The following is a 23,241-nucleotide window of genomic DNA, read 5'->3' on the forward strand; positions in this document are numbered from 1 at the left end:
ATTTTTCTTTAAAATGTATAGCTTTCTCTTTATACATGGAAAAGTAAAATTCATCACAGAAAAATAGATATGTATTTTAGGTTTCTGATTTTAGCTTTCTGCTGTGTGTGCATACATAGTGCTATCTATCTTTATATTAATAGTTGATCACAGGGGCATAAAATTAATCATCAAGATAATTTTGTGTTGAAATATTTTAATGGATCATCGAGACAAGTAGAAATCTAATATGGATGAATATGGCCTGACTACTGAAGATAAGTCTATCACTCTGTGCCAGATGCTTTGAAATACTGAACATTTCAGTAACATTTCAGAAAATACCATTAATGCATGTAGTGATTAAGGAGGATAAGAGATTTTAGTTTAAATGGTAGTTTGTATACTTAAACTTACTAGACATTAGCATTTTAGTCTATATTTTGTTGTAGGATGTTGCATTATAATTGTTGTCAGTAGTTGAATGAAAATTAAAGGTGTGCCAAACAGAGGTAGAACTGATCCTTTTGATAATTCATTGTGCCTCTGTTTTTCTTATTTTGGGCCTTAATCAGGTCTTGAAAACACATTTCTTCCACAGCCATCACACGTGCAGGTATCTTCTCTGGCTGACTTTCTTAATAACTAGAGAGCAAAAATGCTGACTACTTGGACTCTCTAATGGGGCATGTTCAACGCCTCTGAAAATCAGGTCATTCTTATTTCAAGACCCAATACAGGCACTCAGATTTGAAAATTTAAAATAGTGATAGCCACTCATTTTTGTAATGCCACAAGTGATTCTATATTAATAATTAGTTGGTTGATTGCATCATCATTTTATATTTGTTGGTTTATAACCAATTGTGTGTGTATGTGTGCACACTCAGGCCACCTTTCCTTTAAATAACCCTGAAGTTGAAAGGCTAGTCAGTTTTGAGGTTGCTAACGACCCAGCAGCATTGATATGAACTAATAAGATTATTCATCCATCACACATACTGGCAGTTTTCTCATGAAATGAGCTTCAGCTCAGGAAAGCTTATGCTACATCACTCGCACATACACATGTGCCTATGTGATGTAGCATAAATTCACTTGACAACTGCCCAGTATGTGGGATAGATAATCTTAAATCCGTCTCAGTCTTGCTGCATTGTTAGCAACCTTGAAAATTACTAGGGCCTTTCAACTTCAAGACTGCGAGTTAGAGGAAAGGTGGATTGAGTAACATCGTAATGAGCTGTGAATGGTAGGCAGAGACCAATACTTCACAAATAAGCCAATTAAGTGTTCTGATTAAAACCTTTTAATACTGAAATCTAAAGGTTTTGGGAAGTACCTGGTTCTATTTGCCTGACTCAAATAACTGCCTGACTTACCTGGTAATGAGTACATGGGGGACAAAACGTCTTAAAATGTTTTGTTTGAAAACTAAGACTAACTGGTGGTTGATGTAGTTATTTAAAGTCAGTTTTTAAAATCACTGCTTGAATATAGAATACAATGTGACTAGTGCCATTTAATTGTTTTTTTTAAAGCAAATAGATGAGAACCACCAAGTGCTATACTTTGGTTATATTGGGTATGGCTCATTCCTCCCACCTCCAGCAGCTCCTCTTTCTGCAGCCTCTGCTGCGCCACTCTGGGGGGGGCAGCTCCAGCTCTGAGTTGCTTTCTACCCACTCTTCCCACTTGGTGTGATTTTAAACAGCCAAGTGGGTGGAGCGTGGCTTGGAGCTGGAGCCCCATGTGCTGCAGCAGAAGCTGCTTGGCTGAAGCTTCCTCCCTACCTGTAGTGGTGCAGCAGGACCGCTGGAGGCTGGTGGAGCTGAGATGTACCCCTGTAGCTGCAGTAGCAGCAGCAAGAGCAACCCTGCCAGGAAGCTGTGCATGCTGGCTGGGGCTGGTGGGCATGGGCAGGGCTCAGTCTCATGCGGAGTGCCATGAGGGCAGCCATGGGTCATCTAGAAGAGCTGCAGCATACCCTATGCCCCCCGGCAAGCTCCCAGGATTTAGCATGCTGGCAGCCCCCCACACGCATACACACTCCCTGCATACTCGGCCCACTCCCTCATACCTCTCCTCACACAGTATACAAGAGTAAGACTTTATTTTGGGTTGTTATGCCTCTATATATGCTACTCAGAAAAACAAATCAAGACTATCTTTTTAAATAAAATATGGTATAGTATAGATGTTTGATTTTTAGTGTATACACTTTGTTTTAATCTATAAATTGCTAAAATGATACCTTGTAAAAGATTCTGTGTGTGCAGCCCTCAACAGCTCACCAAAAGTGGTCCTCCAGGCAAAATAATTGCCCACCCCTGCTCTACCACATCCTGTGGCAGTGAATTCCACAAATTAACTATATGTTGCATTAAAAAAAATACTTTCACTTGTTAGTTTTAAGCCTGTCACCTACTAATTTATGTGGGTGCCCCCTAGTTCTAGTGTTGTGGGACTTGGTAAACAAACAGTTCTCTGTTCACTTTGTCTATACCCTTCATAATTATATGGACCTCTATCACATTCTCCCATGTGTCTCCTAACTGTTTTGAGATTCAGGTAGTCATGTATAATGTATGCAAATATCCATGTGCCATCATGCTTTCCAGCTCTTGCAAGAAGGATAATTTACACAGGTCAGGCACATGGATGCAACTAGTGAATGAGCTCCTTATTCCCCAGATGGAAACTTTTTGAAATTGAGTAAATGTTAGCTTTAGCAGCTGGTGATTCTGTTGAAGACTTTTTGGCTTTATGAAGAAGGGGAAGAACTGAAGAAGTCTACAGAATGAGTTTGAAAATGAGTAAGTAGAGGTGGTACGTTACTGTATTATGATATATAATAAACTCTGGCAACATAGCAATGTGTTCTGTTCAGCATCACTTGGAATGCTGCTAATTTGATAGTAGCATATTTCTTCATGTAGTTAAGTTGAAAATGTACTGAAAATGACTTTCCCCCTATTTTAATAATACTAAGATTCGTGTGGTGTTTCTAATGAAAACTTTATAGTATAATTTTAAAAGAGGAAGAAAGTAGTAGTCATCATTTGAAGCTGTCTTGTATCAAAGCAGTAGGTTATCCTTACCCATTGAGTACAAACAGAAGCAGTGACATGTTTGAGATAAAAATCCTGAACTTGCAGACTTTCTGAAATGAAGAAACCTGTTTGGCATTGCTGTATAAGCTTACATGATGCAAGGGGGAAAAATTTTAACATTTTAAAGAAAGCTGACATGAGGTAGTAACAGTTTATTTGAAGAGAACAGAATCCTTTAGTCTGTCATGAGTTTAGGAAGCCAAACAGAATTCAGCATTACTTTAGCTAGGAGTGAAGTTTTTATTAGTTCATGATTTTTTGCCTATAGTGTGCTATACAGATGGATTAAAAATGTGTTGAGACTCATTTTGTTCAGATTATTATCATGCCATATGGGATGTAAGTGAGACCTAATAGGGTAGTAATTGGATTTGCAATGCATTTGTGACACAAAACAGGATTCATGATGCTGCTGCCCTGTGTGCATATATCTAGTGAACAGATGCAAAAATGAAATCTTTCATAGCAGTCAACAACTGGAACAAATGACATTCTTAAGAATATTGTTGTGGTTTTTAAAAATCTGAAGCTTTCAGACGTGTGTGTTTTATCTTAACCCATATAGCTCAAATGTTTTTTGAAACATTTTTTTCAAAATTGTTTGAATGTTTTCAACATTCATAATGTTTTTGAGCTTACCACTTTTTAAAACAGTTTAATTCTGCAAGCTGCTTTTAAAGTAAAATATTTGCCAATATGGTCTTAGCTCTGCTGTAACCAGAAATTTTCATCTGTGGCTGATTCAAATTTGGTCTCGCCCGATGTCCATGGTTATGTCAATATGCAGCAGGTGCCTCAGAGAGACTGCTAGAGCATGTCCCCACCTGTGTGGCTTCTGGTGGCTCAGCACAGTTCTGCTGCTGTGGCTTTGTTAGTAGGGTGCACAGTGCACCTGGCAGGCACCAGCTGTTAAAGGGTCTGTAGCAATCGGCAGGAAATGTGTGTGTGTGTGACAGACTATACTTGCTTTCTGGTGGCTTCTCTGCAGCAGCAGAAGCCTTTTGTCATTTGGACAGCTTGTGTTGCTTTGCTGGCTTAAATACACCCCAGGGAATTGTGTGCAAAAAAAATTAAACTTTATGCAACATTAATTACATTTATTTTTACAAATCAAACTAAATATAACACCATTTGAACCTTCTTTAGAAATATATGCAGGTACATGTGTGTTGGGGGGGTTGGTGAAGGTGTTAAGGGATGTGGGTGTGTATGGAATTTGTGGGAGAGTGTGTTGGGTTTGTGGGTGGGTGTGAGCTCCCCTGCCACACATCCATTCCCATGCCTCCCCCACCCGGTGAACAGCCCCTGCCACCACATGCCCTCCATGCACAGCCTGAAACAACCAATCTGAGTGCTCCAACAGTGTTCCAGACAAGAGGCAGTGTTGGTGGCACAGGGTGCTGGCTGAGGGGGACAGCGGGTCAAGGTCCTCTCCCCCCCCATCCCCTGGGAGGTGGCGGCAGCACGGGGTGGTGGGTCGCAGTGCTCCATCCCCCCCCACCCCCCACAGCCTCATTCCTGAATTTTGTTAAATATTGTTGTGACTGCCCCTGTATGCTTGGTGAATTTAAATGGAGCAGACTAGTATTTTCTCTTAGATAAGTTGTTATATTAATTTCTACTCCCAATTTAAGTAATTAACAAGAGCAGTTGTACATGGCATACTCCTACATAGTATATTCCTAATCTACCATGATCAGAATTGTTCTATTGGTGCTCCTTACCAGATCACCTTTTTACATTTTTGATTTTGTCTTTAGAATATTGTGATATGATTGTTCGAAAAATGTTGGATTATAATGTTTGAACTTGTCTAATTCAGTTGTTACTTGATAGAATAAAATAGTAAATGTAAAACACTAAAGAAAGCAGAGCTCTGTAGTGCAGAGCATAAGTTAAAGGCTTATTTAAAAAATATTGTACTTTGAGAAGTGTACCTAATGATAACTATATAAGAGGACAAGTTTGGAGAAGGTAATTGATTTTTGACTATTTGTTAGATATCTGCCAAAAATTTTTTTTGTGGGTGGGGGGGTTGTTTTCCCCCTCTTTTACATCCAAATAAAAGGCTGCAGATGTTGTATCTTTAAGTATCCCTGTTCTAATTTCGCTTCTGAAACTGTTTATGTAGCTAATCTGCACTTTACAATTATTTCTACTTCTAACCCTGGCAGGACTCTCTCTCTTTTGGGGTATTCAGACAGAAATGACACAATTGGATTTGTGCCCAGACACTGTATACAGATAGCTTTGGGGATGTCATTAATTTGACAGCTGCCATAGGAAATCTTGTGTTTTGGAGTATTGTAACAGGGCCTGAAATATTTCTTTCTAGTTTTTGCCACTGACCTAGTATGATAATTCTCAAAATGAAATCTTACCAAACTGCATTGAGTCAAATGTATGCAAGCAAAATCAAGGAGATAAAATTGATGGTGACAAAATTAGACTCTAAGCTGTCAGTACATTGTTCAGTCACAGCGTTTTTATTATAAGTATTGTACAATCTTTGAATATCAGGTCATAGGAGAGGGGATGATAGCAGTGCCTGCAGCAAAAGTTGCTACTGGGATCACAAGCTTCTGAAACATTTTTGAAAGCAGTAGAGGTTTTGTGCTTTATCTTGGACTGGAGATGCATAAATAAAGAGCATTATGGCCTGCAGGTTCAGGATGCTGACCTAAGAACTGGCACGTGGCACTTGATATCAGTGGCTACTCATTTTCATTTATTTGGCAGCAAGACCAGCGGTTCTCTTTGTAAAGACAAGCTTAGTTCAAGGTGCTATCCGTCAGACAATCTACAGTTCTGAGGGTGTTTATGAAGTTCCTGTATCACTTGTATACCCAAAACAATGGGAATCTGTGCCTTTTTACTGCAAGAACTGGTCTGTCAAATTAAAATCCAGCCAAGAAATCACAGAAGCCATAAACCTGACATGTCATCTTCCACAAAAGGTAATTTATATAGTAGTAGTAGTACAAGATTCCATTGTAGATGCCTTTAATAACAAACATTTTCACCCCTGCACCCTACTCTTTATAGTAGGTTGGTAAATCAGGCTAGGAATCACTGCCAGGGCCCCTTCTAAATCTTTCTGCCATCTCTGCAAAGCCAGATGTTTCAGGTACTTGCTGACAACACTACAGGTAGTTACTTCCTGAACAAGCAGGGCAAGTTTGCAGTGCCGAAAACATTGTGTTTACTCACTAGATGTGTATCTGGTAAGTTGCAAAAATATGAAACCACATTTTCTCAACAAAAGGGCTGAGGGCGACCATGAGCAGCATCTATAGCTGTAATTGATCACATACTTTATAGCATGCAGGGAGGGTTAGCACACCTTGCATCCAGAGAGCATAGGAGCTTTCTTATCTACTGACAGCATAAGTAGTGCTATACTTGGTCAGATGAATGGTTTATATAGCCTAGTAACTTATCTCTGATAGTTGGAAGTAGTAGGGGAATTCCTTCATCTTTAACTTCCTGTGGCAATGAGTTCCATAAGGTAGCTATGTGCTGTCTTTAAAAAACTAACTAAATAAAAAAAGTACTTCTCTTGTTAGTCTTAAACTTGTTTCCTGATGTTTTTAGTGCATGTTCCCTAATTCTTGTATTCTTGGGCTTAGTGAATAAGTCTCCTATTCACTTTATGCGCCCCCTTTCTAAGCTACTATTAAAGGCAAGGTGCTTTAAGTAACAGGGTAACAAGTTGTGAATAGCCAGAAGAAGTTGATCCCTCACAATAAGACGATTTAAATGTGCTGGCTACAGTGGTGCCTTTTAATACTGAGGTCAGTGGAATTTGACAAATGGTTAGTGATATCTGCATGATTTAGATGCCTGCCTGGCTTACCCAGGGCTTTCTTAAGGCTTTGTATTGTATACTGTTTTGTCTTGAGCAAAGATCTACTGAGTATATTTTCTCCTTTGCCTGCTGGTTCAGAAAATAACCTTTAGTCCCCATCAGTTCCAACCAAACCAACATTAGAAGACCGTTTCCAAGAGTCTCTTTGTTTCCTGAATTACGGTCCAGGAAACCATTCTTTCTTACAAATCTTTTCCATTTTGGTAAGATATATCTTAACCAGAACAGAATATCTTTATCACCTAACTGCAGCTTCTAGAAAAGCAGAAAGGGGCTATAACAAAGTATTGTCTTACCTTGGGTCTCTTCTATCGCATGAGACTTGTTGACCCACATCACACTGTCAGTCAGAATGAATGCATCAGATCCATATACTTGGTGTTTTCTGTCTGATTCTTGCACATGTTCCTTCAAAGCCAAGAGTAGATCCTAAGATTCTTGACTCCCAAATATTCCTGTAGACAGTAGAGTTGTGTAAACCATTAGCCAAGTGTGTGTGTCGTGTCTTTCTGATAGGTGGTCCAGCTGAAGAATAATGGCCTGCAGCTGCTATCATTTCATACTTCATCCTAAATGGCTCAGATTATGAACTGGATTTAACTGTCTTGGAATTTAACTGTGCTGTTGATCCCTGGAGAGGTTGGTATAGTTGAGCATACTGGAATGATATATTTATTTTCAGTGTTCTTTTTTTTAAAATGTAACTGAGAATTAATTTTAGAATGTTGTTAAACTTTTAAGCTAAAATCAACTGGGGAAATTGCATCAAAATTAAGCTGTTAATATTAAACCAAAATAGGAATAAAAACTATCAAATATGAAGCAAATTTAAGTTCAGGTTAAGCAAGTTAGTTTCCATAGTTTCAATATTAAATTGAATTTAAATAATTAAATCAATAGAGGAAAAAAAGGAAGCCTTTCTTAAATTCTGAGGAATCTAAAAGATTTATTTTGATCATAAATCCAAACCCAAAGATGTTTTAGTCAACCAGTTGATAATTTTTTAATGATTTAAGTATCCTAATACTGAAACCAAGTTATCAACTAGAGCAGGGGTAGGCAACATTTTTTGGCTGGAGTGCTGAAAACTCCCTACAATGCCTACCTTAGAAGGTGCTGGAGTGCCTGCATGCCAGAAAAACAAAATGAGGGCAGGGGGTACATGGCAGAATGCCCTGCTTGTGCCCTTTGCCCCCCAGCCCTGCTGCCTCTGCCCCCCAGCCCAGGCTATGTGGCTGTCAGCAGCTACCCAGAACCTGGGCCAGAGAGATTTAAAATGAGCCCGCTAAGGGTCCCCTGCAATAGATCGGCTGTCCCTGAAGTTCAGGTGATCGTGTGTCTCCCTTAAATCCTATTAGCTGCTGAAGAGCCAGGAGGCAGGTGGTGGCTACTGTGTGTGCAGTGCATGAAGCCACCGGCAATTGTCGGGCTCAGACCAGTACATCAGGGCAAGTGGGACTTGCCAGTTTTCAAGCCTGAAGCTTGGCCGGGCCGGACTGGGAAACCACTCTGCCGCGGCGGTCACCAGACCAGAAAGGGGCAAACACCAGCCTGAGCCCCATGTGGGAAGGAGGGCTAGGGCCTCCTGAGCTCGTTTCTCCCAGGAAGCAGGACATCAGTGAGGCCGCTGCGTCGCAGTGCTTGCCCTAATGTCACAGAGGCTGCAGCTTGCCTTGCCTGCAGGCCAGTGCCCCTGTCCCCACTAGCTGCCTGGTGTGGGCTTTGTGGAGCAAGTGGGGGCAGGAGGAGCCCCTACCTCCCGGCTGCCCTGCGCTGGCAGCCACACGTGATCGGGAGCAAGAGTTATCTGTGCTCAGCATTGACACCTCCAACTCTTCCTGGCCTAGGGGCCAGCCCTGCAACCTAGATCCAGCCTCCAGAGTTCGGATACAGCCCCTCCCTCCCACCAAACTTTAAATACATCTTTTTCAATCCCGGATCCAGCCCCCCAAACTTCAAATCCAGCTCCCTAAAGCTTGGATCCAGCCCCTCTAAACCCCAGATCCAGTCCCTAAACCCCGGATCCATCCCTTTCAATCCCGGACCAGCTCCCCTGTTAACTTCAAATGCAGCTCTTCAAGTCCCCGGTCCAGCCCACAAAGCTCAGATCCAGCCCCTCACACATCAAACCTAGGCCCCCAAACTCTGGCTCCAGATGCTGCCCCCCTGGGCATTTGGCAGTGGGGCAGGATCTGGGGAGCCCATCGGGCTGCCCCCTGTCCCATTGTGCTGCAGCCAGGGGATGGGAATGTGGGGCTGGAGCCAGCCCCCGCAGCTGCAAGTGCAGAGGGGCCAGCAAGGACTGCGCCAGCCAGGAAGCAACGGGTCAGCGGCTGGCACTGTGCTGAGGATCCCCGGGCCCTGTGGGGGGTTCCCCGTCCTCATGGAGCAGCAGTGCTGGGGGGGGCACCCACCGGGGGCTGGAGCCAGCCCCCCCCCTCAGCTGACCTGGGCCGCCCACGCGCACCTCAGGATGGGCTGTGCTGCCCTGCTGTCTACCCTGAGGTGTGCACGCAGTTGCCACCAGCATGGAGCTGATGCCAGAGCTGTGGAGCCCGGTGCTGCTGTTTGCAGCCTGCCTGCTGCTTTCTGCAGCTGCCCGGAGCCTAGGCTGGCTACAAACAGCTGTGCTAGGCTCTGGAGCCCACACATCAGTTCTGTGCCAGGAGCTGGGGAGAGACTGGGGTTGTGGTGCCTCAGGCCCCTCTCCTACTGCCCACTCCGGGGCATGCCTGCACATGCCGGTACAGAGCTGATGGCTGGGCTCTAGAGCCTGGTACAGCTGTTTGCAGCCTCCTGGCTGCAGCCAGCCCCAGCTCTTGGTAGCTGCGGCCAGCCGGGAGCCCGGCCTGCTCCCAGCAGGCAGCTGAGATGCTGCAAGCCCTGCTGGGAGCACCCTGGGCTCCTGGCTGGCAGCAGCTACCTAAAGCTGGGGCTGGCCATGGCATGCCGAGCAAAATGGCCTCGCGTGCCTGGGGTTGCCAACCCCTGAACTATAGACTGAATCATAATCTCGAAACAATTTATAACTCTTCCTTCTTAATCACTACGTTGAACTTTTAACACTTCTCCTAAAAGATATAATCTTGTTTAGAAAAGCCAGGGGGAAAAGGAGGAGGTGTTGCCCTATGTTTAGGGGAGATACACATGTGTTTAAAGGTGCAGTGCGAGGTGGAAGGTAGGCCTCTTGAAAGACTCTGGGTAAAAGTCAAATGGAGAGCAGGGGAGGATGTCTTAGTGGGTGTTTGCTGTGTGCCTCAAACCAAGAGGTTGTGGACAAGGCTTCATTTAAACAAGTGATAGAAGTTTTGAAATACCAGGACTTGATTCTCATGGGGGTCTTTAATTATCTGGGATGGAAACATGGTGCGCAAGCAGTCTAGCAAGTTCTTGGAATGTATTGAGAGAACTTTTTTGAATCAGATGTTAGAGACCATCAGGGGGGAAAGCTGTTCTTGACTTAACTGCTCATGAACAGGGAGGAATTGGTTGAGAATGGAATGGTGAAAGGTAGCTTGGGTTACCCTGACCATGAAATAATAAGACTTCAAGATCCTAAGAGGTAGAAGGAAGGAGATCACCAAAATAAGGATTCTGGACTTCAGAAAAGCAAGCTTTAATAAACTCCAGGACCTGGTGGGCAGGATTCCTTGGCAGACGAGTCTGAAGAAGAAAGGAGACTAGGAGACCTGGCTATACTTTAAGGAGAACCTTTTAAGAGCCTATCCCCATGAGAAAAAAGAATGAGAAGTAGAATAAAAGACCAGTCTGGCTAGACAGCAGTCTCTTCCAGGAGTTAAAACTATAGGAAAGGAATCCTATCAAAAGCTGAAACTTGGTCAGAGTACTAGGGAAAAGTGTAAGAGTATTATACAGGCATGCAGGGGGAAAATTAGGAAGGCCAAAGCACAGTTTGAAATGTAGCTGGCTAGGGATGTAAAAGGCAATGAAAAGGGATTCCATAGGTATGTCAAAAGTAAGAGGAAGATAAGAGATTCTATAGGTCCCTTATGTAAATGCAGAGTGTAGTCTAGTTGCAGTTGATTCAGAGAAGACAAATATTTAATGCTTTTTTTTACTTCTGTTTTCACAGTGACATAGGGAAGAAAAACACCCTAGAGTAATGGCAGTCCAGATTAGGGTATACTTGGAGAAGGCTGATGATTTCAAGTCTTCAGGAGTAGCTGATCATCCATCTCGTGCCCCTCCCCCCCTTTTTAAATTGTGATATAAAATGGAGTTTGAACTCTTCAGCTTTTACAGTCTTTTCTGTCTCCTACAAATAGATGCTTGGTTTGCTTTCAAGGAACTAGACAGGGCTATTTTGCTGGCTTTTGTTGGCCTCCCTCAGGTGCAGGGAGATGCTAATAAAAAAAAAAAATTAGTGTCCCGCTGTTGTCCTAACTTCCTGTCCCCGGTGATCAATTGTAGGGTGCAGATGTTGCCCCTGTGCCACCATAAAAATGTTTATGGTGGCGCAAGTTGTGAGCAAAGAGATGTTTTGGTTCTTTGTTGTACTCCAAGTGCCCCCCAAAAGTTGCTGCAACCAAAGGTAGTTACAGTTCATGATGCCTTAAATGGGTGGGTGTTTGTTTTCTTATTGTATGCCACAGGAATCTCACTGCAGGGGATTTCTGCAGCCTGTGTATCAGGCTGCTGTACCCTGAGTTGGGGCAGCCTCTAGGATGAGCACCTGAGCAGGGCAGCTTGATATGTGCTGTAGGGCTCCCCTGCATGGGATAACTTGGTCATTTAGTTTTGGGGTTTGGATACTGAAATAAGTCAAAGATATATATATATATATATATATATATATATAGAGAGAGAGAGAGACATTTTTTACTAAAACTTCTTTAGGTTATGTCTATAAATGAAAGAGCAGCCTTTTTAGACCCATGTGAAGCAGATGGGTGCCCTGCCCAGGTTGGTATACCTCAGGACTGGTTCCTTGAAGCCTCAGGACTGGCAGTGGCCCAAGCAACATCTGTAGATGACAGTGAAGCAGATCAGCAGTGCCGGGACACAGATGTCCAAAGCTGACATTTGTTTGTAGCTTTAGAAACTCTAGAACTTTGATTTTTGTCTTCAGCTTTTTGACCTGAAAGAAAAGGTTTATTCAGTCGTATGGTTTTTAAATTTTGCTTACTTCACCATAAGCACCCCCAGCCAAGGCCACCTTGGAGCTTTCAGTCCGATCAAATTTGAATTAGATCACTATTAGTAAACATCAACTTCAGTGTAAGCCAGCAATTTAGTTTTTCCTACATTGTTGACACTATATAACAACTATGTTAACACTATATAACAACTATAGGGATTAAAAAGAAAAAAATCACAGACTATTTTCAAGAAAGCTGGCAAGGTTTTATCTGTGTTAAGGACTGAAGACATTATGTGACTGGTTTATGGAAAATTCAGTGTAGTAACCCTATAAAATATGTGGGCAAAATCTAGCAGAACAAAACCTGTCACTTAATTCATCTGTCAGCAAAATAAAAATAGTCATAATTTTAGTTATTTTCATCATCTCCTCTTCTCTGTTAACCTAACCAAGCAGTTATAGCCATGATTATTTATTCCAGAACTGGATTTTCAATCTGACAGCATATATTTAGACTCATGAAATGGGCACACAAGAACCTGATGGTGTTCAACACCAAAAAATGCAAGGTTCTCCACCTTGGGAGGAAAAACCTGCTTACAGGCTCAGTAGTGCTACACTGCTTAGCACTGCAGATGAAAGGGACTTGGGGATCATGGTTGACCACAAGATGAACATGAGCCTTCAGTGTGATGTGGCGGCTAGTAAAGTGAGCAAAACGCTGGCTTGCATCCATAGATGCTTCTCAAGCAGATCCCGGGACATCATTCTCCCGCTGTACTTGGCCTTGGTGAGGCCACAGCTGGAGTACTGCATCCAGTTTTGGGCTCCGCAATTCAAAAAGGATGTGGAGAAGCTTGAGAGGGTGCAGAGGAGAGCTACGTGCATGATCAGAGGTCAGGAAAACAGACCTTACGACGACAGGCTGAGAGCTATGGGGCTGTTTAGCTTGAAAAAGTGCAGGCTCAGGGGTGATCCGGTGGCTACCTATAAGCTTATTGGGGTGCTTATCAGGATCTGGGGGACCGACTGTTCACCAGAGCCCCCCAAGGGATGACAAGATCGAATGGTCACAAACTCCACTGTGATTGGTTCAGGCTGGACATAAGAAAGAACTTCTTCACTGTCGGAGCCCCCAAGGTTTGGAACAGACTGCCACCTGAGGCAGTTCAAGTGCCTACTTTGAACTCCTTCAAAATGCATTTGGATGAGTGTCTTGCTGGGATCTTATGACCCCAGCTGACTTCCTGCCCCTGGGGCAGGGGGCTGGACTCGATCTTCTGAGGTCCCTTCCAGCCCTAATGTCTATGAAATCTATGAAGTTCTGAAATTTATCTCTTGGTGGAGAAGTGTTTAAAGTGAATCAGTAAATGCCTGTATATACCCCAAAAACTTTTTCATGTGGCACCATAAATGCTAAATAAAGTACTCTGATGTGCTAAAACCATGGTGAAGTCATCTAGTGCATTGATCCTTACCAGAATCTATTTTACTAATAATCCTGAAATTTTGGAATAGGTTTCTTCTGTTTTCCTTGCTACAGAAGCCTACACTAGTGGAATTTTAGCCTGCGTTTGTTTGTTTGTTTGTTTTTGGGGGGGTGGGGTTGTAGGGAGGATTATAATTCCCCTGTCTCTCACTTATTTTACAAAGGAAATGATTTTAAGTGGGTAGACTCTTTTAAAAAGCACATTTGAAAAGACCAAGTGATGGAAATTGTCCTTTTTTGCCATGCTACTAGGGATGCAAGGGAAGAATCATGTCTTACGTGACTAAGAATAGCAATTTTTTAAATTTATAGCTTATATTACGAGGAGGTTGAGAAGCTAATGGTCACAGTGCACTGCATTAATTTTGTTAAAGAAGAAGTGGTTGATATCACTACTGCTCGACAGAGTGGCCTACAAGTTTTCTGGTAAAATTTTTTCACATCACAACTTGGCTCTTATTTAGTGCGGTCATTTGTAGAACAACTATGCAATTGTTTCCTGTTTAAGCAAACTCTAGAACTAGGAGTAGCAGGAGAGTTGCAGACTGGGATTTGATATACATTGGGAGGAGCGGTCTATGAAGAAGCTTATACAGTGCCAGTGCTTATTATGTTTTGTACAGGAAATGGAATGATTCTTAAATATACTTGAAATATTGCTAGTTTCAACTTTACTAGTATATGATAATCAGTACAATCAGAGTCTGATTTCCCAGCAATATAAGTGATGTATTTATTATCTTCCATATACATTTCCTTGTGCTGTGCTAAAAGAATAGATTCTAACATACTAATGGGTCTACATGTAAAGGCAGAATAAGCTTTTACTATGATCTTTGATTCTTTCATTTTTAATCAGGACTTCAGCATTTGTTATAGAATTTTTTTAAAAGAAAGCAATTAAATAGATTTTGTAGAATGTACAGAACATAGATTTTCAAATTGTTTCTTCAGAGTGTTATGCAGGGTAGATATTTTGATAATCTCTCTGCCTTAATATAAAAAATAAACATAAAGAATGTAAATCTTTTAAATTGTAAATTTGCTTCCTGAAGTTTGTAATTTAAGGGAGGAGTCTGTCAGCTTTTAAAGATAGCATTCAGTGAATACATTCCTTTTCCCTCTCTCATATGCTCATTTGCCTGAGACAGTAAAGATACATTGTATAGATAGCTTCATAGAACTTACATTTCAATATGAAATATGTAGAAGATGTTAGTGTCTTGAGTAAACTTTGTTTTTAAAACAAGAAAACAAGCAAAAATATGCCCAGCCCCTTTTCTTTCCACTAGTCAAATTGCAGGCTTTCTTTTAACCTCCTGACTGACTACTGTTTGTCTGTCTTATAAATTTTAGGGATGTTAGTTATGCTTGTTATGAGTGAATAACTATTGTATCTAGATATTAGATGCTAAAATAGTTAAATAATTTGAAATGTATGGCTAATGTTTCAATCATCTTGAAGGTTTTAAGAACACCAAACTAGGTAGAGGCATTTGGTATAATTCATTTCAGTATGTTACAAAAGAAGATAATGTTTAATACAAGAAATAGTAACCTGATATAGTAATGAACTGACAAACTGTCAACATGATCATCACTACAGAAAATGTTTTTGGTAAAGTGATGCTTTTCAGTTGCTGCCTAGAAGCTGATTGGTAATATGTCAACTCTTGACATTGACTGTAATTATCAGAGTCCCTTGACTTAATTATCCTTTGAGTGACATTTCCTGTACTTTGGAATATAGGTTTATGGGTAAATTATTGTTTCTTTATACTAATGTGGGGCAAAGAGATTATTTTGGCTACTTCACGTCAGAAAGATTAAACAGGAGATGCTTGAGAATTGGGGCAGCTTAGAGGTGGTGATTAAATAGTGCAAAAGTGAGCCTGGGTTTTAGCGGGATAGTAACACTTTTTGAGCTGTTACTTACTTGTTTTTTGCTATATTTTTGCAAGTTGTATTTTCCTGTGTCATCACAAGAAGCAGAAATATATATATGTATACCTTTAAACATTTAATTTTACAGTACTTACCTTCTTACAGAGGGTGCAGGAACCAGGCAGGAATGAGTTTGAACCTGCAGTTCTCTCTCCACATCTCCAGGCACTCTTCAAAAGAACTCGTGGCACTCTGGTTTAGAATCACTGGCCTAGATCTGGGAATTGCAGAGTCAGTTCAGATAAAGCACTAAAATTCCTAAAGTTCAACTTGTAAACTAAGTACAAGAGGGCAAACCTCACCTAACTCTTTAGACCTCTGACAAACTGTAGGCACTTAACTTGCCTGTGAAATTTCTTGGGTAACAACCTGTGTTATTAAATACAGTGTCTTGGTTGAGTTTAGTAGTGTGATGCCTAAACCAGATTAGGATTCATAAACTGGGTGTTGCTGAGCCTAATCCCCTTAGTAGATATGCTCTAATACACACTAAGAACAGTGTAGTATTGAATTAAGCCAAAGCATAGAAGACATAGTGTCAGTCCCTGTATTTTCTGTAATGGTCTTGTGGATAGAGCACTTACTAAGGAAATGGAAACCCCAGGTTAGAGAATTGAAATCCTACATTTTCCAGGAGAGTGCTATAATCCCAGGTTAGAAGCAGGTCTAGAATTAGGCCACTCTCCACTTGAACCCAGGGCACCACTTTTGTAGTATTTATTCATTTTGGGTTTGGGAATCTGGTCAGTTGACTAGTCAGATGGTATCAGTTGACCAAGCTAGTCTTTGACTGTAGTCATTTTCTTTCTAATATTCTGTGAAATCAAGAATACCCTCATGTGGGTTGTGCCCAACTTTTTTATTACACCATAATGTCACCTGTTAGCAAGGGCGGGAGGACTGCATGCCTTGTCCCTCATTCCTGTAGAAGTCGATCACTGGCTATCTCCAAATGCAGGGATCTCCAAGTGCAAACAACAAAATGCTTAAGAATTGGCCTGTGACCTACTTAGAATACCGGCATTTTAAAATCTGACTTTGTCTTGTATAGTTGCTGTGTGCCTTTTTTTAAAATTTCTATAATTTTGTAACTGTTTGGGCTGACCCTGGGATTTTGGGATAAAAGCCAAGGGCAAGAAGAACTGTTCAGTCTTGAATATCATTCAGATTTTCACTTACCTAAAACTGATATAGGAATTCATTACAGTTTATTTTAAAATCTGATATGTTTCACAATAAGCTGCTGTATTTATGTGAATCCAAGTGACTTCACATTTAAGATGTAAAATTGTAAACATGTTATAATTTTCCATGTATAGAATCTAATTTATGGAATGTTGTCTTAAATTTGTCCCCCCACTGCTGTGGCAGAAGTCAGGAGCAGAGGGCAGGGGACCAGACTTCTGCCCCTTGCATTCCCTGCCTGCCCCCCTCTATCCCTTGTAGCCCTCCCTGCCCCTCTCCTCCCTGCATCCCATGCCTGACACTTATTCCCTCCCTCACTTCATCTACTGCTTACCTTTTGCTGTAGCTTTGCTCTGACCCAAGCCCAGCCCAGCTGAGGGGAAGAGATGGCAACTTTTGGCTGGGCTGAGTTGGGCCTAGAGGGACTAGAGTGGAAGGAGAAGGTAAGGAGGAAGGGAGCAACTGTGGGTTGGGGGGGCTGTGCAGTCTCCCCCATGCTCTATCCAAGCAACCCATAAGGTTCTTCCGTGTTTCCCCCTTTCCAACCAACACAGCCTCCCGTGGCTGTGAGCCCCTTGCACCACCAAATGAGCCATTCCAGCTCAGTGCAGGCAACAGCTAATCTCTGACTTCTGTCCAGAGCTTGGGGCCAATGCCAGAGTTGCATTCCTGCCTGCCCTAGTCAGTACTCAGATCCAAGATGGTGCTTTTTCCCCCCTGTGTTGATTGGGTTTGGGGGCTTGTCTTGGATTTGAGTAAACAGGGTAACTGGGAGTTTTTTGTAATTAGCATAAAAATCTCTCTTGCTGGAGGTTTGCAGTCTCATTTCATTTTTCTAATAACGTTTCAGAAATGTGGCTATTTGATTATCTTTGACTAGTCTGTTGACCAACTATTCCTAATTCTTTTCTGTAATGTTCTTGTAATAACACTTTTTAAAACTAATAAATAGCATGAAAGAGTCCTAGCTTCCAGTCCATAGAACTGTAGTTTGGAGAGAACTTTTGAATGCAAAATTTATAAACAGTCAGCTAAATTGTCAGCTAAGACAATTCTAGGATCAGGGACAGGTACCCAAAACCCTTCTCTTTTGTGTAAATTCTGTAATCTCTGGGCTACAGAGCATCTCCTCTTGCGTAATCTTTCTCTAGCTGCATTATTTTCTGAAACAGTGGCACAGTTTGGACAGAAGGGGTAAAAGGTAAATGAGAATGAGTTGATAAAGGATAACTTTATCATTTAAAATCATTTATGTGTTTGATGTCTCAGAATATCACGCAATTCTGTCGTACAACTACTTAAAACACTGATTCTCAGCCAGGGTGTCTTTTAAGGATGCCACACAATGTTAGCACTCTTAAGTGTGCAAATAGGATTCACGTGCTAATAAACGTAGAGATTTCAGCAAGGAATCCAAGTGTCAAAACTATTTTGATCTGTTGTGGGCTTTTTGAATTTTTTGTAACAGGAGAATTGCATAGGTATTGTCCTGTAGTCAGAAAAAACAAATGTGTAGCAGAGCAGTAGAGTGCTCGCTACTAATAATAGTAATAGGGATGGCTGCCAATCAACAGGGCAGCACAGGTGAGGGTTGCTGGGGCAACTAAAGTTGATCAGCTGGCTAGAAGGGGGCAGGGCCTGGCCTTTATAAGCAACCAGGCTGAGGCCAGAGCCAGTTCCTTTCTGGCAGCCGCAGGAGCTCTGCAGAAGAGCCCAGCAGAGCAGAGACGAGCGGTGCAGCCTGAGCACCTAAGGGGCCGCAGCATGGTGAGGGCAGAAAAAATCCTGGCGGAGATGCCTTTGCAAGAGGGCCAGTTTGGGCCTGGACCCTTATGTTATAGCCGGTAGGCCTATTTTGAGTTAGAGCCGGTTGGCTAGTAGTTTGCTTTGCGGTAGGGCTGTTTGTGCAAAAACCGGAGGACCGGGTGAGGCTATAGGGGTGCGAGGAGGCCTCACGGGTGCTCCCCAATAATTTGGGGGGTCCTGGTGCCCAGTAAGGGCACAGCAAGCGGGGCGGCACAGTGATTGGTGCTAGAGCTGGCACTACGGGTGAGCGCCAGGGAGAGGCGTGACGTTGTGGGGTGTTGTGACCCTGGCCCTGTAAGGAGCCAGTATTCTGCCCAGTGGGGTATACGACCCAGAAGAAGGGTCAGGGGCCAGGCATGGCTACGGGCCACCTGAGCCCCAAGCGTGGGAAGCACACGAGCTAGGCCTGAGAAGGCGGGTCTGGGGGCCAGGTAAGGCTATGGCCACCTGAGCCCCAACCACGGGAAGCCCCGAGTGCGGGCAAGGAGCGCGGGCAGCGCGGTATAGGCTCCAGAGAGGGTGAGAAGCACGGGCAGCGCGGTATAGGCCCCAGAGAAGGGAGGCATATGGGAACAGGAAGCCTGGGCGAGCGTGCGGTAAGAGTCCGGGAGAGAGGCTGGCACGCGAGAATAAGCCTGGCAGGCAGGTTAAAATAAGAGGCTCCAGGGTGAGCGACTTGCACCCTACTGACACTAAGTCCCGGAGAAGGGCGAGCGTGGTAGAAGTCCCGGAGGGGGGCAGCCGCGCGAGAGTAAGCCTGGAGAGGGGTGGACGTGCGGATAGGGGCCTGATCGATAGGAGCTCAACAGAGGCCTGGAAAGGGCGAGAGAGTGGGCAGAAGCCCGGGAGGGGCAAGTATATTAGGCGCACGTACGGAGAAACCCCAGAGAGAGGGAGTGCGTGTATCGAGAGACCCCAGGTAGGGGTGAGCATATGACACGAGAATGTCTGGTACAGCTGCGAGACTTGGGGCGTGCTAAGGGGAAGGTTGGAGGCACACATGGCCCTTAAGGCTGGGGTGCACCAAGTCACCCCATATGGAATGGGGAATAGTTTCAGCATAACACTGTGTACTAGGGGATCAAAGGCAGCCTCCCATATAGAACCAGATATCATCAAAGACGTGGCGGGCGAGATAAGAGGGTGCTGGATCGCCTACTTGGCACAGTAGAGGGGCGCTAGAGGGATCACAGCTGCCCCTGTGCCCTGCCCCGTGACAAAATGAAAACTAGGTGCTGGCATTTTTCAAGGGTACCTCAAGTCTAAAAAGGTTGAGAACTGTTGAGTTAAAGGAAAGAAGTCCCAGTCTTGCTGTTGAACCTACCTATTTAAGCTGCTTATGTCAGTATGGAAACAGATAACCTGTGTTTCCTTCCTGGTAATGCAGTGAATTATCAGATGAGCTGATATACCTATTGTGATTGAATTCTTCATGAGCACGAGTGAATAATTTGAGGCAGTTTAGAAAAACTCATTGCAAATACAGATGATGGACAGCATCAGGATAAGTAAAAGTGAATGCATCTTACATGTGTGCTTTGCTGTGGAGTTGACTAATTAGCTCTCCAGTAAAGCATTATATTGTGCTGGTATTACAGTGCAGTAAATTAACTTTGCTGTTAGATACAGTCAGTTTCACCATAATTTTCATGACTAAAAATTATATCACAAAAAGCTCCCGAAAAATCTCTCTGTTTCCCTCTCTCCTTCTGCCTCCCCCTTTCTCCTTCACCTCCTCTTCCCCCTCTTTTCCTTTTTGTTCAATAATAAAGTGGTCTAGATATTGCTTTGGGTTTGTTTTAGCATTTGTAAGTGATGGAACTAATATATCTGCATTGAGTCAAGTGTCAGACATCTGTGAGGTCAAGAATGTAATTAAATATGGTACATTCCTTTTTAAAATTACAGTCCTTTCTAAAATATTGCTCTAAGTTATTTATTCAGGTATAATCAACACTGCTTATTATATAGCAGTCTAAATATGGAAAGTAGATGCATACTATTGTAAACATGAAAATTCAGTAATTGTCCTTTTGTCAAATCGTTCTGTCAGATCTGGTCGTCTTTTTTTATTGTGTTGTATTATTGCAACAGATTGCCTGTAACGGCGTGTTACTTTTATGATTTGGATGGCAAAGAAGTTATCTCAATCTCTCTCCTATATGCATCTCTTCCTGGTGAATGTAACAATTTTTACTTGCTATTGATTGCCGTTACCAAGGCTAACTAATAGTAGATTGACTTACTATGTGGCGAAAATTAAGCTTCTCTTATGAGCTTGCCTAGTTAAAGATCCTTTGCTAAATTTAGTGGTAAAATTGAAATATATATGCACCTTTGCTATTTCAGATACTTCCTGTGAACATACCTTCGCTGAGAGTTTTGTCTTCTACTGCCTGGATCCCTAACACTGTGCTCAGAGGTGAGTGATTTTTATAACTAAAGTTGATAGGGCATTTTTTGGAAGAAAGTTTTGTTTCTTTTCCTGATTTCGGTATTGCAGTGCTTTTAATTATTTTTAAGCTGCTACAATGATTGTTAGATACCAAGCTTTTTCCTCCCCTGACTTGAGCCAAATAAATTTTAGTTCTCATTTTCTAAATAGACAAGATCAGATTTAAAGAATTGGATGTTGTTGTTGTTGTTGTTGTTGTTGGCTTTTAACCAGTATTCCCTGTTGTTCTGAGTTAGGATTTTTTTTTTTGCAGTGCTTAGAGGGAAAATAAAATCAGCTGTTTTTAACAGTGTTCAGCATTGATTTTCTTTTTTTAAATGTGTTTTCTAAAAAATAGGAAAACAAATGGTATTCTGTCTAAATCGGTGTTGTATATCACATGGATGCCTTTTTTCCACAAGGTGGAAAAAATGTAGTTAATATTTTTCAAGTGTATTTTTGGGGCAGTTTAAAGAAATTAATTTGGTTGTTAGAGGGTTTGGTGTACAAAAGAATCTTGCTAATTCCTATTGTGTTAGTTCACACACCCTACCATGTATACATAGTCACTGTAGACTGCCCCCGTGGGAGAGCTGTGATTTGTAATGGTTTTCTCTTATAAAAAAATCATAAATTCTGATTTTAAAAACCCCCAAATCCATGATTAAAAGAAAACACCACTGTCTATATCTACGGATCAGCTGAACACAATGTTTTATTGATATATTTACAATTTTAAAGCACTTTGGAAGCCTACCAGTGCCTTAATCACCTGGCCCTGCTGGTGTCCCTTGCCCCACAGCCCTGCTGGAGGGGCCCCAGCTGTCAGGATTACAGGGTCAGGGGGACCTGGGTCTGCAGCCTTCTGCCCCTGCAGCAGTGCCTGAACTCTGGGTGCCACCTTTGGGAGGCAGCAGCTGCTGCAGCATAGTAGAGTATGGATCCTGGATTCCCTTCTGCAATGGGCAGCACAGCCAGAGGGGAGGCTGTGGCGGGGCAGGTACAGGCTGCCTGCTGCAAGCTCGGGTGGGGGGTGGCTCCCCACCATCACATGCATTCCTGAGGGGTCAGAGGGGGGAGCAGTCCTGGGGGTGGGGTGAACATGGGAACCCATTGTGGCTTTGGGCTCTCCACCCTGATGCCTTTCCCCCTGATGCCTCTGCAGCCCAGTGGGTGGGACCCTGCACAGCTGGACAGAGCAGGGCCAGGTGGGGAAGCTCCTTGCTGCCGCAAGCTCCATGCTGCCTTGGTGATTCACCCTCTGCCTGCCCTGACAGCAGTGAGAGGCACAACCCTGCGCTGCTGCCTCCAGTGCTGGTGGGCAGGGGGTGCTTCATCAGGGTGAAGGGCTTGCAGCGGCAAGCAGCTTTCCCCACTTGGCCGTGCTCTGCCCTGCCGTACCAGGTTCTGCCCACTGGGCTGTGAGGACTCAGGGGAGGGCAGCCGAGCAGAGAGCCCAAGCCTGCAGTGGGCAGCCTGCACCTGCCCCCACCCCATGTACAGATCGGGGGGGAGGTGGTACACACAGATCTGGGGGTAGGGTACACCCCTAGGAGTGCACACAGTGGCAGGGAGCTGACCCCACCTCCCAGATGAGCTGCCCAGGTCCCATCCTGGGCCCCAATCCCCACTCCTCATCCAGCTGGGCAGACGGCCCAGCCCTACCCAACTCCTGTCCTCCCTCCCTCTCCATAGGGGCCTCAATCTCCGCTTCCCCTGCCACCAAACTTACTGACAGGAGCTGCTCTCCTGGTGGCCACATGCATATACATGCACGTGGCACCCCCTACCTGACTGCCTTCTTCCTGCTCCCTGCAGCCCCTTGCAGGCTGGAACTCTGCCAGCCTGCAGAGAGCTCTTTGCAAAAGTGCAAAATTTGCACGTTTCTCTGTTTAAAATGAGAAATTCACATTTTTCTTGGGTGAAGGGGGAAATCCATGTCTTTCTGTGGGGAAACAGAATTTGGAACTTGATCAGAGTTCTGTTTGGGGCTCTACTGTATGCATCTGATAACAGTAAGGAGAAACCAGTAAATCTTTTTTTAGTTTCACTTTATGTAATGAATGTTTACCTTTTGAAAAAGGATGTTGTAAGACTTGATGAAAATGTATAAAATATTTGAAGTTATCAGATGGATGTTCTGTCAAGAGCCTTTCTTACGGGTGATGGCAAGTAAACTTCACTTGCTTAAAAAAATGCATTTATCTACTTAATGATGAATTAGTCTTAGTTTTTTGATGAATAACTGTTCCCACAAAGGTCTTTCCTTGTGGCACCTTTTGGGAACCTGACATGAGTACCTGAAATTGGCCTGTGTTTGCT

At 43.2% G+C, this 23,241-nt stretch overlaps 1 protein-coding gene across 3 annotated transcripts in view; it reads left to right on the plus strand.

Annotated features, from left to right (window-relative positions):
* Window positions 1-23,241, plus strand: part of NCK2 (NCK adaptor protein 2) — a 132,010-nt gene that overhangs the window by 30,904 nt on the left and 77,865 nt on the right. For 2 of the 3 annotated variants that reach the window (XM_090021099.1, XM_090021116.1), the window contains exon 2: window positions 20,835-20,907. The gene's annotated coding sequence lies outside the window, so the exon portion shown is untranslated. Of the gene's footprint in view, window positions 1-7,476; window positions 7,600-20,834; window positions 20,908-23,241 lie in introns of all 3 variants that reach the window. The other variant, XM_090021107.1, reaches the window with a different exon arrangement.

Source organism: Crocodylus siamensis, chromosome 1 (assembly GCF_052110815.1).
Source record: "Crocodylus siamensis isolate JL-2025a chromosome 1, ASM5211081v1, whole genome shotgun sequence".
Lineage (NCBI taxonomy): Eukaryota > Metazoa > Chordata > Crocodylia > Crocodylidae > Crocodylus > Crocodylus siamensis.